This window comes from Saimiri boliviensis, chromosome 15 (genome assembly GCF_048565385.1).
Source record: "Saimiri boliviensis isolate mSaiBol1 chromosome 15, mSaiBol1.pri, whole genome shotgun sequence".
Lineage (NCBI taxonomy): Eukaryota > Metazoa > Chordata > Mammalia > Primates > Cebidae > Saimiri > Saimiri boliviensis.
Window position 1 is genome coordinate 52515484 of NC_133463.1, and position 14602 is coordinate 52530085.

The following is a 14602-nucleotide window of genomic DNA, read 5'->3' on the forward strand; positions in this document are numbered from 1 at the left end:
ATCTGGTCTCATATCCTCGTCTTACAAGTAACAACAAGGCTTTCAGATATAAGGCCCACTTTGATTAGAAACAAAATATGTGACATTAAGATTAAATAGAGTGCCACAACATACCAAGTCCCCAGTAAAATGCCTGACACACAGCAGGCATGTAAACTATTAAATAAATATACACAATAGTAGTATTTCAGGGCAGATGTAGCTCTGAAAATAGAAAACACTCCGCCCTATACACAACAGTAGGAGTTCAGGGCAGATGTACCTCTGAAAATAGAAAACACTCAGCCCTAAAGCTTCTAATTAAATGGATGATGCCAAGTAGTTTTTTCTTTCTTTCATACCACAAGTGTAACATGCTGATGACATCTTAACAAGGTTTGAGGGTGACACATCTCACATATGCATATGAAAACCCAATCATCACGCTTATAGACTAAAAATCCTGAGTAGTTTCTACCAAGTAATATTTCACAGAAAATACAAGCTGAATCTGAATAGTCATAGTAAAGAACTAATCACTAGCTTACATTTCAATCTCAGAATACCTCAAATGTTTCACATTTCCTAAACAATGCACCTAATCAATCACCTGACTATATGAGTAATACCAATGATGTCAAAGGAACACATTTATATTGACGTGCCTTGTGATTCTGACCTAGATGCTTTTGAGAGGCCTCTGTGATGTTGAATTGTTCAACTGTCGCGTCCATCACTCTCTGGAAATTGCATTAGTAGTTACACTTCCATAATATGCATTATTCTGTCCAATGCCATAAATGTTAAGTCTTTATAGTTTGTTTGCAAATACATGGTATCAGTCTTTTCTAAAACATTCTTACTACCCAAACCTCTTTCTAAATATTATGCGTTACTATTATCATTTTTCTTAATGATCACAGTGGTTTAAAAGAAATCTATAAATTATTTGATACTTCTCCCATCAAGAGGTAAAGTCTAATTACTCTTCCTCATATATAAGCTAGCCTCATGACTTGCTTCTCACAAAGATAATGAGGCAGAAGTGACGCTGCAAACCTTTAAAGCCAGGTAATAAAAAGAAATTGCAGCCTGGTTTTACTTCTTGGGATGCATGCCTTTGAATCCCTGAGCTACCACGTTAAGGACTCCGGCTAATTGAAGTCTCCATGTTAAAGAGACTACACAGATAGAGATGCCTGAGGAACCCCAGCTGTTGCAGACCCCAGCTGTTTGAGTCTTCAAATGAAGAGGCCTTCTAGATGACTCCAGCTACCATATGACTGCAACTGCATGAGAAACAAAGACTAAGAACCACATAGCAAGTACTGTCAATTCCCGGAAGTGTGGAATAATAATATATGATTGTTGTTTTACCCATTAAGTTTGGGTTGGTTTATTGCTCAGCAATAAAAAATCGGGATGATGAACAAAGAGAGAACCTCAACATTTTCCTGGGCCCGGCTCCATTGGTATATGACTAATGCCTCATTTATGCTTCATCTTTACTATCTTCCTTACCATCTTCCTTTTATTGTACTACATTTAAAAAACAAATTTCCTTCCTATTAAGGATTTTTTTAAAAAACAAAACTTTCTATTAATTTACATCTATGAACTTCCTTCAACATTTATTTCAAATACTTATTTATGAATGTATTTAACCATAGACTCATCTGAATAGTAAATCTTTTTTTTTTTTTTTTTTTTTTTTTTGAGACGGAGTTTCGCTCGTTTCCCAGGCTAGAGTGCAATGGCGCGATCTCGGCTCACCGCAACCTCCGCCTCCTGGGTTCAGGCAATTCTCCTGCCTCAGCCTCCTGAGTCGCTGGGATTACAGGCACGTGCCACCATGCCCAGCTAATTTTTTGTATTTTTAGTAGAGACGGGGTTTCACCATGTTGATCAGGATGGTCTCGATCTTTTGACCTCGTGATCCACCCGCCTTGGCCTCCCAAAGTGCTGGGATTACAGGCTTGAGCCACCGCGCCCGGCCTGAATAGTAAATCTTTACTCAAAATAAAAGCTAATCCTTGTGTAGCATCAGGAAGCAACACTTTGGGCCGGGCATGGTATCTCATGCCTATAATCCCAGTACACGCCTGTAATCCCAGTACTTTGGGAGGCCGAGGCGGGTGGGATCACTTGAGGTCAGAAGTTCAAAACCAACCGGCCAACATGGTGAAACCCTGTCTCTACTAAAAATAAAAAAATTAAGGCCAGGCACGGTGGCTGACGCCTGTAATCCCAGCACTTTGGGAGGCCTAGACGGGTTGATCATGAAGTCAAGAGATCAAGACCATCCTAGTCAACATGGTGAAACCCCGTGTCCACTAAAAATACAAAACAAAATTAGCTGGGCATGGTGGCACGTGCCTGTAATCCCAGCTACTCAGGAGGCTGAGGCAGGAGAATTGCCTGAACCCAGGAGATGGAGGTTGCGGTGAGCCGAGATTGCGCCATTGCACTCCAACCTGGGTAACAACTCCGTCTCAAAAAAAAAAAAAAAATTAGCCTGGCATGGTGGCAGGCACCTGTAATCCCAGCTACTCAGGAGACTGAGCCTAGACTGTGTCACTGCACATCAGCTTCAGCAAAAGCAAGACTCTGTCTCAAAAATAAAAATTTTTTTTAAAAAAGCTACATTTTTATATACCCTAGTAAATAATAAAACTGACAGGACAACTCTCAACAATCATACCCGGTAACGCATAGTGATAGAATGTTATTTCCCCATCCCTGCAATCAGGAGACTGAATAAGGAAACAAAAGCTGACAAGGCCAAAACCCTCACCCACCACCAATTGCTTAGAAAAATGGTCTCCAAACATCCCCGTAAATTTAGTAAGTGCACAACCTGGCCTATAGCTTCCAAATCTTTTGAAGCTAAGCCACTGTTAGTCATAGAACGTTAATCTGACAATACCACATAGTCCAATGCTAAATATTTGCAAAATGAAATTGCAAATCTTGCAAAAGGTACAACACTTCATGAGGTCTAGAGAAAGCAATGTTGAGAAATTCATCAATACATACATACACTTCAGTGACAAACAAACAAATAAAAAGACCAATTAAAAGACAATGAAAATTGAGTGGTGGCTCACGCCTATAATCTCAATGCTATGGTAGGCCAAGGCAGGAGAATCCCTAGAGCCCAGGAGTTTAAGACTAGCCCTGGGCAACGTAGTTAGACCCCGTCTCTACTTGGGAGGCTAAGTTAAGAGAATCATTTGATGCGGTGGCTCAAGCCTGTAATCCCAGCACTTTGGGAGGCCAAGGCGGGTGGATCACGAGGTCAAGAGATCGAGACCATCCTGGTCAACATGGTGAAACCCCATCTCTACTAAAAATACAAAGAAATTAGCTGGGCATGGTGGCACGTGCCTGTAATCCCAGCTACTCAGGAGGCTGAGGCAGGAGAATTGCCTGAACCCAGGAGGCGGAGGTTGCGGTGAGCCGAGATCGCGCCATTGCACTCCAGCCTGGGTAACAAGAGAATCATTTGAGCCTGGGAGGTTGACACTGCAGTGTATGGTGATGGTGCTACTGCACTCCATCCTGGGCAACAAAGCAAGACCCTGTCTCAAAGAAAAGAAAACTGGGCTGGGTGCAGTGGCTCACACTTGTGATCCCAGCACTTTGCAAGCCGCAGGTGGGTGGATCACCTGAGGTCAGGGGTTCAAGACCAGTCTGGCCAACATAGCAAAACCCCATCTCTACGAAAAATACAAAAATCAGCCAGGCATGGTGGTATGCACCTCTAATCCCAGCTGTCTGTAAGGCTGAAGCAGGAGAATCACTCGAACTCGTGGAGTCAGAAGTTGCATTGAGCTGAGATCGTACCACTTCACTTCAGCCTGGGCAAAAGAGTAAGACTCCATCTCAAACCTTAAATAAGTAAATTCCCATCATTATACATAGACATTTTGAGAACAGGTGGAGAAAAATGAATACACACTGAGTATAAGATGATATCAGGAAATGTTTGTTAATTTCCTATAAAGCGTGATAATGGTAAAGTGATTGTAAAGAAAAATGAGAAAAAGGTTCATATTTAGAAGATATAAGCACATGTATTTAAAAACAAAGTATTAGAATGACTGCAACTTTCAAATAATTCAAAGTTATTTACATACACACATATTTCACAAATACAGCAAAATGTTAATAAGTTAGGCGTATCATCACCCTTATTCAGCCAAAAAGTTACAAAATATACATCTTCAACTCTCTACAATCCTTAAGATTAAATAGGTTTTCTTATTTAAAAAAAAAAGGGGGGGGGAGAAATATGTCAGAAGCGTTCAAACCATAGCAAATCCATCTTGAATTTTAGAAGCTGGTTAAAATACGGCTGAGACCTAGTAGGCCGCATTCCCAGATGGTTAGGCATTCTACATCACAGGATGAGACAGGAGGTCAGCAAAAGATACAGGTCATAAAGACATTGCTGATAAAACAGGTTGCAGTTAAGAAGCCGGCTAAAAGCCACCAAAACTGGCCAGGCGCGGTGGCGCTTGCCTGTAATCCCAGCACTTTGGGAGGATTACAAGGTCAAGATATCGAGACCATCCTGGCCAACATGGTGAAACCCAGTTTCTACTAAAAATACAAAAATTAGCTGGGCATGGTGGCATGCACAGTCCCAGCTACTCGGAAGGCCGAAGCAGAAGAAACACTTGAATCTGGGAGGCAAACGTTGCAGTGAGCTGAGACGGCACCATTGCATTCCAGCCAGGTGACAGAGCAAGTCTCAAAAAAAAAAAAACACCCAAAACCAAGAGGGTGATGTGAGTGACCTCTGGTAGTCCTTACTGCTACACTCCCAACAGCACCATGACAGTTTGCATATGCCAATATGACAAGGCAACATCTGGAAGTTACCCTATGATCTAAAAAGGGGAGGAACCCTTAGTTCAGGGTAACTGCCTACCCCTTTCCCAGAAAAACTCACGAATAATCCCTATTATTCAGGAAATAACATTCTATTCAGTATTTACCAGTTGTGACCGTTGCAAGTTGGCCTGTCAGTTGTATTATTTACTAGAGTATACGCTACTGCTTAACATATAATCAAGAAATAACCATAAAAATTAGCAATCAGCAGTCTTTGGAGACTGCTCACAGAATAGCCATTCTCTATTCCTTTACCCTCTTAATAAACTTGCTTTCACTTAAAAAAAAAAAAAAAAAAAAAAAACTTAATGAATCTAGAAGGTATTATCTACCTTCTAAAAGGTTATCCAGATAATTCACTGTTCGTTCTTTCAATTCTTCTGCATGTTTGAAAATGTGTACAATACTGGAGAAAAAAATAAATAAATAAAAATCTCACTAAAACTACACACACACACATACACACACACACAGACATACACAGCCACCCACCCCCACCCAACCACACAGTCAAGGATCCCCATTTAAGGAAGGCCTCCTAAAGGAAATACAGGGGAAAAAAAAAAAAGGAAGGGTGAAGTATAATGTGCTATCTTTTAATGTTATCAGGACTATTACATACCAAAAAAAAAAAAATTCCAAACACTTGATTCATTCTTTATATTCTAAAGATCAGAATATAGTGATAAGAACTAATTTTTATAAAAATAAAGGATTCTGCTTAGTTTTGAAGTTCCAATTAATTTAATAGAGACATATGCTAATGTATGTCAGGTACTAGGGATGTAAAGGCAACAAAGAGCCTGTTATCAAAGAGGTCTCCTCCCAGTTCCCTCAGATGACACTCACAGGCACAAACTGAAGAGCAAGTTTAAAGAGAAGCACTGCACTGCACCAAAGATAAGAACCTGTAATAAATCACTTAAGGATAGTACAAACAATAGTAGTTCAGTGGCTTTCCTATCATTTTTAACTGATTACAATTTTTATTAAGAAGCCACTTCAAATAGATAAAATGTATGAAAATTAAACACCACATATTTCAAAAGTGTTTCATGCAAAATCACGTCACTAGAATGTGAGCTTCACAGAGGCAGACATTTTTGCCTGTTTTCCTGACTGACATAGTCTAAATGTCTGGCCCAAAACAAGCCCTCAGTAAATACTTGTTGACTAACAATGAAGGAATTAAATTTTAAGTCAATTTTTAAAAAATGCCTTGTGGGAATCTTCATTTATTTTTAAATTATAATGAAAATTCTGGTCAATTTAGTAGGAAAAAAAGGGGGGGGGGGCTTAAATTTTAAATTTTATAATTTTTTTTTTTTACAAGTTACCTTCTCCCTGAATTAATTCTTCATGTAAAAATGGAAACAATAAGGGCCAGGTGTGGTGGCTCACACCTGTAATCCCAACACTGCAGGAGGCCAACATGGGCAGATCGCTTGAGCCCAGGAGTTCCAGAGTTCCAGACCAGCCTGGGCAACACGGCAAAACTCTGTCTCTATTATACAAAAAGTACAAAAATTAGACAGGCGTGGTAGCACACATCTATAATCTCAGCTACTTGAAAGGCTGTGGGAGAACTGCTTGAGTCCAGAAGGTGAAGGCGGCAGTGAGCTGAGATGCACCACTGCACTGCAACCTGGCTGACAGAGTGAGACTCTGTCTCTTCAAAAATAAAAATAAAAAAAATAAAGAAAGAAAAAGGAAAACAAATTCTTGACCAAAGCCCAAAAAGGCTTTCATTATACACCATTCCTTTGGGGCAAGGATGTGAATAAATATTGTGTAAGCATGAGCCACAAATTATGCCCCTGAAACTGATCCCATTGGATTTGGTTTAACATCAAAGCTCAAAACAAAGTTTTTAAAATAATAAATCAATAAAATAATCCCTCGTTAGTCTTACCCAAAGAATTATATACCTGCCGGGCATGGCAGCTCACATCTATAATCCCAGCACTTTAGAAGGAGAAGGCGGGTGAATCAACTGAGGTCTACAGTTCAAGACCAGCCTGGCCAACATGGTGAAACCCCATCTGTACTAAAAATGCAAAAATTAGCTAGGCGTTGTCGCACACACCTGTAGTCCCAGCTACTCAGGAGGCTGAGGCAGGAGAACTGCTTGAACCTGAGAGGCAAAGGTTGCAGTGAGCCAAGATTATGCCACTGCATCCCAGTCTGGGCAACAGAGCAAGACTCCATCTCAAAACAAAACAAAACAATCATACTTCTTTTAAGAAGTTTCTAGGGCCAGGCATGGTGGCTCATACCTGTAATCCCAGCACTTTGGGAAGCTGAGGCAGGCGGATCACTTGAGGCCAGGAATTCAAGACCAGCCTGACCAACATGGTCAAACTTCGTCTCTACTAAAAATACAAAAATTAGCTGGGCATGTTGGCACACACCTGGAGACCCAGCTACTCAGGAGGCTGAGGCACAAGAATCACTTGAACCTGGGAGGCGGAGGTTGCAGTAAACCAAGATCCTACCACTGCACTCCAGCCTGGGCAATGAGACTCTGTCTTTAAAAAAAAAAAAAAAAAAAAAAAAAATTTAGAGGAAAATATATTTTAAATGAAACTAAATCACTATGCTTTTCTTTTTTTCTTTTTCTTTTCTTTTCTTTTTTTTTTTTTTTTTTGAGACAAAGTCTCATTCTCTCTCTCACTCCTGTCACCCAGGCTGGAATGCAATGGTGCAATCTCAGCTCACTGCAACCTCTGCCTCTCTGGGTTCAAGCAATTTCTCCTTTCCCAATTCTGCCTTAGCCTCCCAAGCAGCTGGGATTACAGGCACCTGCCACCACAACCACATAATTTTTTATATTTTTAGTAGAGATGGGGTTTCACCACATTGGCCAGGCTGGTCTTGAACTACTGACCTCCATGATCCACTCACCTCGGCCTCCCAAAATGCTGGGATTACAGGCGTGAGCCACTGCGCCCAATTGGAATTAATTTTTTTTTATTAAAATAATATATACTCACATACAGAAGTATACAAAATACAAAACCATATTAAGAAATATCAAAAGTAATCAACCATAACCCAGAGGCAAGTACACTGTCATTTTGTTTTAGCACTTCTTAGGAAACTTTAGTCTTTATCATGGTTAATATCATAGAGTTTTTCATCTCTTAGAGAGAAAAACACATTGTCTTTACTTCATCTCCATGATACTACTGGTCTATCCGAAAGATGTGCAGTCTCTTTCCCAACAGCAGTGAGGCATTTCAACTGAATCATCCATTCAAGCTTGGTCGTCCTCATTAACAATAGCAAACACCAACAACTTGGCTGGAGAGAAGTACATTCTTTGTAGCCATGAAATCAAGCAACTTGCCTACATGGAAGATGGAATTCACACCCCTTAGTGCATTAATTCCATTACTCTATGCCTAACCAACTAAATTAACCAGTTATGACCAATGTACGGCCTACCACATCAAATTTACTTGATCATGATATTACCAAAATCATTATTTAAGATAATTAATAAAGTATCCTTTTCTACAAGAAAATTATTCAACTGATTTGAAACTCTATGTACTCAGTAGTCTAAGCATTCTGAGCATCTTTCAGTTCCTCAAATACGCAGCATTCTTTCACCTTAGGGTCTTCACGTGTGCTGTTCCTTCTGCCAGGGAGTTCTTCCAGTTTTTAACATCTTGTCCTACATCCCACAGCTCCCTGCACCAGGCCTCAGCCTATCTCCTGTTCATTCACTATTCCAATTCTTATTTTCAACACTTCTTCAGGTAGGCTTTTCCGTGTCCAAGACTTAACTGGTGCTTCTAGTGAAGAATCCTGAACTCTCCTCTTTCACTGTACTTGTCACACTGTCCTATAATTAATTGTCTCTTTTTCATGAGCTAAACACCACCAGACACCCAAGACTAGAACTGACAGGTAGTAAACAGAAGCCCTCAAATCCTGCTGAACAATTAAACACTCTTTTAATTACTTCACACATATAGATACACACCCTTTTACATACATATACACAGTGTGTTCATATTTATAATTACATATATACACAAATGCACATATACACAACCACAGTGTGTTCGTATCAATATATAATTACATACACACATGTAGAAAAAACAAGTAACTTCCTCTACCCTTTTCAAAGGAAAAGCAATAAAGCTAAGTTAATGTAGGTTGGAGTCTTTGCCACTTAACTAGTCATCTAAGCACTCCAGCCCTCAGTTTCCTCAGCTATAAAATAAGTCAGGCTCAGTGGTTCATGCCTGTAATCCCAGCACTTTGGGAGGCCAAGGTAGATAGATCACCTGACGTCAGGAGATCGAGACCAGCTTGGCCAATATAGTGAAACCTTGTATCTACTAAAAATACTAAAAATTAGCCAGGCATGGTGGCGGCCACCTGTAGTCCCAGCTACTTGGGAGACTGAGGCAGGAGAATTGCTTGAACCCAGGAGGCAGAGACTACAGTGAGCTGAGATCATGCCACTGCACTCCAGCCTGGGTGACACAGCAAAACTCCATCTCAAAAAACATCCTAAAATCCTCCTTGGTGTAAAGTTTTGATGAATATCTCAAAAATGACATTCTATTCAGCAGTGTCAAGTCACCAGGTAATATCTTTTGCAGTCTAGCATACAGAATAACAGGCTTCCTGGAAAACATAAAAAGTTTCTTATTGAGCACTTGGCAGTACTAGGACCTCCTAAACAGCCTTCCCAAAAACAAGAGCAACACTCTTAATCCATTAGAAATCAAAGGTAAACACTTTCAGACTCAGAAGGTGATACATCACCATTAATGCACTTTTGCTTTACCACACATATTTCAATTAACTGTATCCCATACAAAGCCTTCCCCACCCAATTTATATAGAAAGCATAATCAGAAGAAAATATAACTGGACTAAATTCATGGTAAATTAAATGCATCAGTCACAGCACATTAAAATAAGAGGGGGACAGGCGCAGTGGCCCACATCTGTAATCCCAGCACTCTGGGAGGCCAAAGCAGGCAGATCACCTGAGGTCAGGAGTCCGAGACCAGCCTGGCCAACCTGGTGAAACCCTCTCCCTACTAAAAATACAAAAATTAATTAGGCATGGTGGTGGATGCCTGTAATCCTAGCTACTTGGGAGGCAGAGGCAGGAGAATCGCTTGAAGCCGGGACGTGGAAGTTGCAGTAAGCCAAAATTGCATCACTGCACTCCAGCCTGGGCAACAGAGCGAAACTCCATGTCAAAAATAAAATAAACTAAAACAAAACTAAGTAAAATAAAGGGGGAAGGGATGGAGGAGCAATACAGAAGAACTGGGGATGTTTTTTAAGAGCTCCTCTTCAGTTACACTAACCAAATAGCAAACATTTAGAATGCTCTATTTTTTTGTCCACAACTCCTAAATACCTATTAGAACAAGTAAAAAAAAAAAGTAGAAAAGCAGGATTGAGGCAGGAAATAAAAATCAAACATTAAAATGGCAGAACTGGCCAATGTATATTAAATGTAAGTCATCAAACAGTATCTATACTGCTACAGTCACAGATTCAAGGCTGAAATGAACTTTCAGACATTAAATACACTTCTTCATCTTACAAATGAGTAAACTGAAACTCACTGCATGAAAATGACTACGTGACTGGTTAGTGGAATGACCAAGCCTTTTAACTCCAATTCTAGTCTTTCCAGTTCTCAGAGCTCTCTCCCATAAAGCCTGATTGCGGTAAGTACACAGTATCTTTCAGATACACAGTATCACTCTTCAAATGCTGTAGGAACTGTAATACTTGCAAATGAGTGTCAAGATCATAAAACAAACTTTCCAAAGATAGATAAATTTATTACAAAACTTAAAGGGCTTAACAGACACATCTAAGTTCTGATTATTATTATTATTTATTATCATTTTTTGAGACTGAGTCTCGCTCTGTTGCCAAGGCTGGAGTACAGTGGCGCAATCTCAGCTCACTGCAACCTCCGGTTCCCTGGTTCAAGCGATTCTCCTGCCTCAGCCTCCCGAGTAGCTAGGATTACAGGCATTCGTCACCACATCTCATTTTTTGGATTTTTTTTTTTTTTTTTTTCGGGGACCAAGTGTCGCTCTGTCGTCCAGGATGGAGTGCAGTAGCACGATCTCAGCCCGTTGAAACCTCCGACTCCCAGGTTCAAGCAGTTCTCTTGCCTCAGCCTCCCGAATAGCTGGAATCGCTGGTACCTCACACCACACCCGGCTAATTTTTTGGATTTTCTTTCTTTTTTTTTTTTTGAATTTGAGTCTTGCTTTGTCGCCCAGGATGAAGTGCAGTGGCACGATCTTGGCTCACTCACTGCAACCTCTGCCTCCCAAGTTCAAGCAGTTCTCCTGCCTCAGCCTCCAGAGTAGCTAGAATTACAGGCTCCCACAACCACACCCAGCTAATTTTTGCATTTCTAAGACACAAGGTTTCACAGTGTTAGCCAGGCTCATCTCTAACTCCTGACCTCAAGTGATCTGCCTGCCTCAGCCTCCTAAAGTGCTGCGATTACAGGCATGAGCCACTGTACCCGGTAATTTTTTTGTATTTTTAGTAGAGCCGGGGTTTCACCATGTTGGCCAAGATGGTCTCAAACTCCTGACCTTGTGATCCGCCTGCCTCAGCCTCCCAAAGTGCTGGGATTACACAAATGAGCCACAACGTCCAGCCTCAAAAATATATTTTTACCTATTTCATCTCACCTTGGAAGACTAAGTATGATAAGAAATTCTATATCCATTAAAATAGTTATATCACATAAACATACATAAACATAAATAATATTGAAAATATTTACTGGCAGGGCACTTTATAAAATTAAATATTTTTTCACACTGAGAAAAAGAAAGAAAAAAAATTTTTTTTTAATTAAGCACTTTTGCCAGGCACAGTGGTTGACATCTATAATCCCAGTACTTTGGGAAGCTGAGGCAGGAGGATCACTTGAGGCCAGAAGCTTCAGACCGGCCTCAATAACACAGCTAGACTCCATCTCTACCAAAAAAATAAAATTAGTTGGGCATAGTATGCATAAGAGTACTGCTTAGTCTGGAGGCTGAGGCAGGAGAATCCCTTGAGCCCAGGAGTTCAAGGCTGCAGTGAACTATGACTGTGCCACTGAACCCTTGCCTGGGCAACCAGAGCAAGACCCTGTCTCTAAATTATAACTTTTAAAACTTAAAATTAAAAAAAAAAAAAAAAAGCCTGGCGCGGTGGCTCACGCCTGTAATCCCAGCACTTTGGGAGGCCGAGGTGGGTGGATCACGAGGTCAAGAGATCGAGACCATCCTGGTCAACATGGTGAAACCCCGTCTCTACTAAAAATACAAAAAATTAGCTGGGCATGGTGGCACGTGCCTGTAATCCCAGCTACTCAGGAGGCTGAGGCAGGAGAATTGCCTGAACCCAGGAGGCGGAGGTTGCAGTGAGTGGAGATCACGCCATTGCACTCCAGCCTGGGTAACAAGAGTGAAACTTCGTCTCAAAAAAAAAAAATAAATAAAAAAAAAAAGTATTTTTTTTTTTAACTTTTTTTTAAAATATACTTTTATTTTGAGATGGAGTCTTTGTTGCCCAGGCTGGGGTGCAGTGGTGCGATCTCACCTCCGCCTCCCAGGTTCAAGCAATTCTCCTGTCTCAGTCTCCTGAGTAGCTGGGATTACAGGGGCGAGCCACGATGCCCAGCTAATTTTTCTATTTGTAGTAGAGACGGGGTTTCTTTTTTTTTTTTTTCTTTCTCCGACAGAGTTTCGCTCTTGTTACCCAGGCTGGAATGCAATGGCGCGATCTCAGCTCACCGCAACCTCCGCCTCCCGGGTTCAGGCAATTCTCCTGCCTCAACCTCCTGAGTAGATTCGATTACAGGCATGGGCCACCATGCCCAGCTAATTTTTTGTATTTTTAGTAGAGACGGGGTTTCACCATGTTGACCAGGATGGTCTCGATCTCTTGACCTCGTGATCCACCCGCCTCGGCCTCCCAAAGTGCTGAGATTACAGGCATGAGCCACCGCACCCGGCCCCCTGGAGACGGGGTTTCACCACGTTGGTCAGGCTGGTCTTCACCTCCTGACTTTGTGATCCACCCGCCTCGGCCTCCCAAAGTGCTGGGATCACAGGCATTAGCAACCGCACCCAGCCAAAACTAAGCATTTCAAATAAAGACAACAATGTAAATCAAAGAGACAATGCTTGGTCTCATTTTTAAAAATCTCTTTGCTAGCTAGCTGCATTTGAAGAGGCCACAGAGTCAATCCCAGCCTGTGCACAATGAGCAAACAGACTCTCTGCAAGGTTCAGGTATCTCATCGTCCCTCCATCAATGCCTATAAACCAAAATTCATCAGACTCAGGAGAACTGAAGGAAGAGGATAAACCAGTCCCCACACCCTGCAACCTTGTCTTCAAAGTTCGTCCTAAGCAACCATTAGATCCTTCTTCCTTATCACTTGAATTATCAACTGGCACTTAATTCTTTCTTTAAAGGTCTGTCTCCTCATTAAACTGAAAGCTCCACCATGAAGGCAGAGGCCAATCATCTTTGTATTCCAATGTATACACAGGTTAGCTGGCAAAATAGCTGTTGAATTGAGTTAAAGAATAAAAATCTTTTTACCACTTTCCTTGTTCATTTTTTTTCCCATTCATTAAGTAAAAGAAATCACAGACAATCATAGATTCACAGTTCTTTCTCCCTGAGTCATTCCATAATGCAAAAACCCTTTTCCAAATATTCCATGTTCAAGGATTGGAAGAATCAGTATTGTTAAAAGTCTATACTAGGCCGGGTGCGGTGGCTCACACCTGTAATCCCAGCACTTTGGGAGGCAGAGGTGGGTGGATCACAAGGTCAAGAGTTCGAGACCAGCCTAGCCCACATGGTGAAACCCCGTCTCTACTAAAAATACAAAAAATAGTAGGGTGTGGTAGCAGGCACCTGTAATCCCAGCTGGAGAATCGCTTGAACCCAGGAGGTAGAGGTTGCAGTCAGCCAAGATCACACCACTGCATTCCAGCTGTCACAAAAAAATAATAATAATATCAGAACACCTGATAAACAGAAAAAAAACACTTAAGGAAAGCATCGATGGATTTCCTGAAGATGAAGACAGGTTTAAACATCACTAGAAATAAAAGCATAGTAGAAGAATGAATGTTTAGTCAGGCATGGTAGCTTATGCCTGTAATCCCAGCACTTTGGGAGGCTGAGCCAGGAGAAATCACTTAAGTCTCAGAGTTTGAGACCAGCCTGGGCAACACGAGGAAACCCTGTCTCTATAGAAAATACAAAAATTAGCCATGTGTGGCGGCACACACCTGTAGTCCCAGCTACTAGGGAAGCTGAGGTGGGAGCACTACTTGAGCCTGGGAGATTGAGACTGCAGTGAGCCAGTATGGCATCACTGCACTCCAGCCTGAGTGACACAGTAAGACCCTGTCTCAAAAAGAAAAAAAGAGAGAGAAAGAGAATGAATGTTTAAACTAGACTCGCAGGCTGGGCGCATGGCTCACGCCTATAATCCCAGCAGTTTGGGAGGCCAAGGTGGGTGTATCAGGAGGTCAGGAGATCGAGACCAGTCTGGCCAATATGGAGAAACGCTGTCTCTACTAAAAATACAAAAATTAGCCAGGTTTAGTGGTGTGCATCCCTAATCCCAGCTACTGGGGAGGCTGAGGCAGGAGAATCACCTGAACCCAGGAGGCAGAGATTGCAGTGAGCC

General features: G+C 41.4%; 1 protein-coding gene and 1 non-coding gene across 7 annotated transcripts in view; both read right to left on the bottom strand.

Moving 5' to 3' along the window:
• UBR5 (ubiquitin protein ligase E3 component n-recognin 5) overlaps positions 1-14602 on the bottom strand; it is a 149824-nt gene that overhangs the window by 124431 nt on the left and 10791 nt on the right. The gene's annotated exons all lie outside the window — the stretch shown is intronic.
• Positions 339-441, bottom strand: LOC120362455 (small nucleolar RNA U13). The gene has a single exon (XR_005578362.1). It is a non-coding gene; the product is annotated as a small nucleolar RNA U13 (small nucleolar RNA).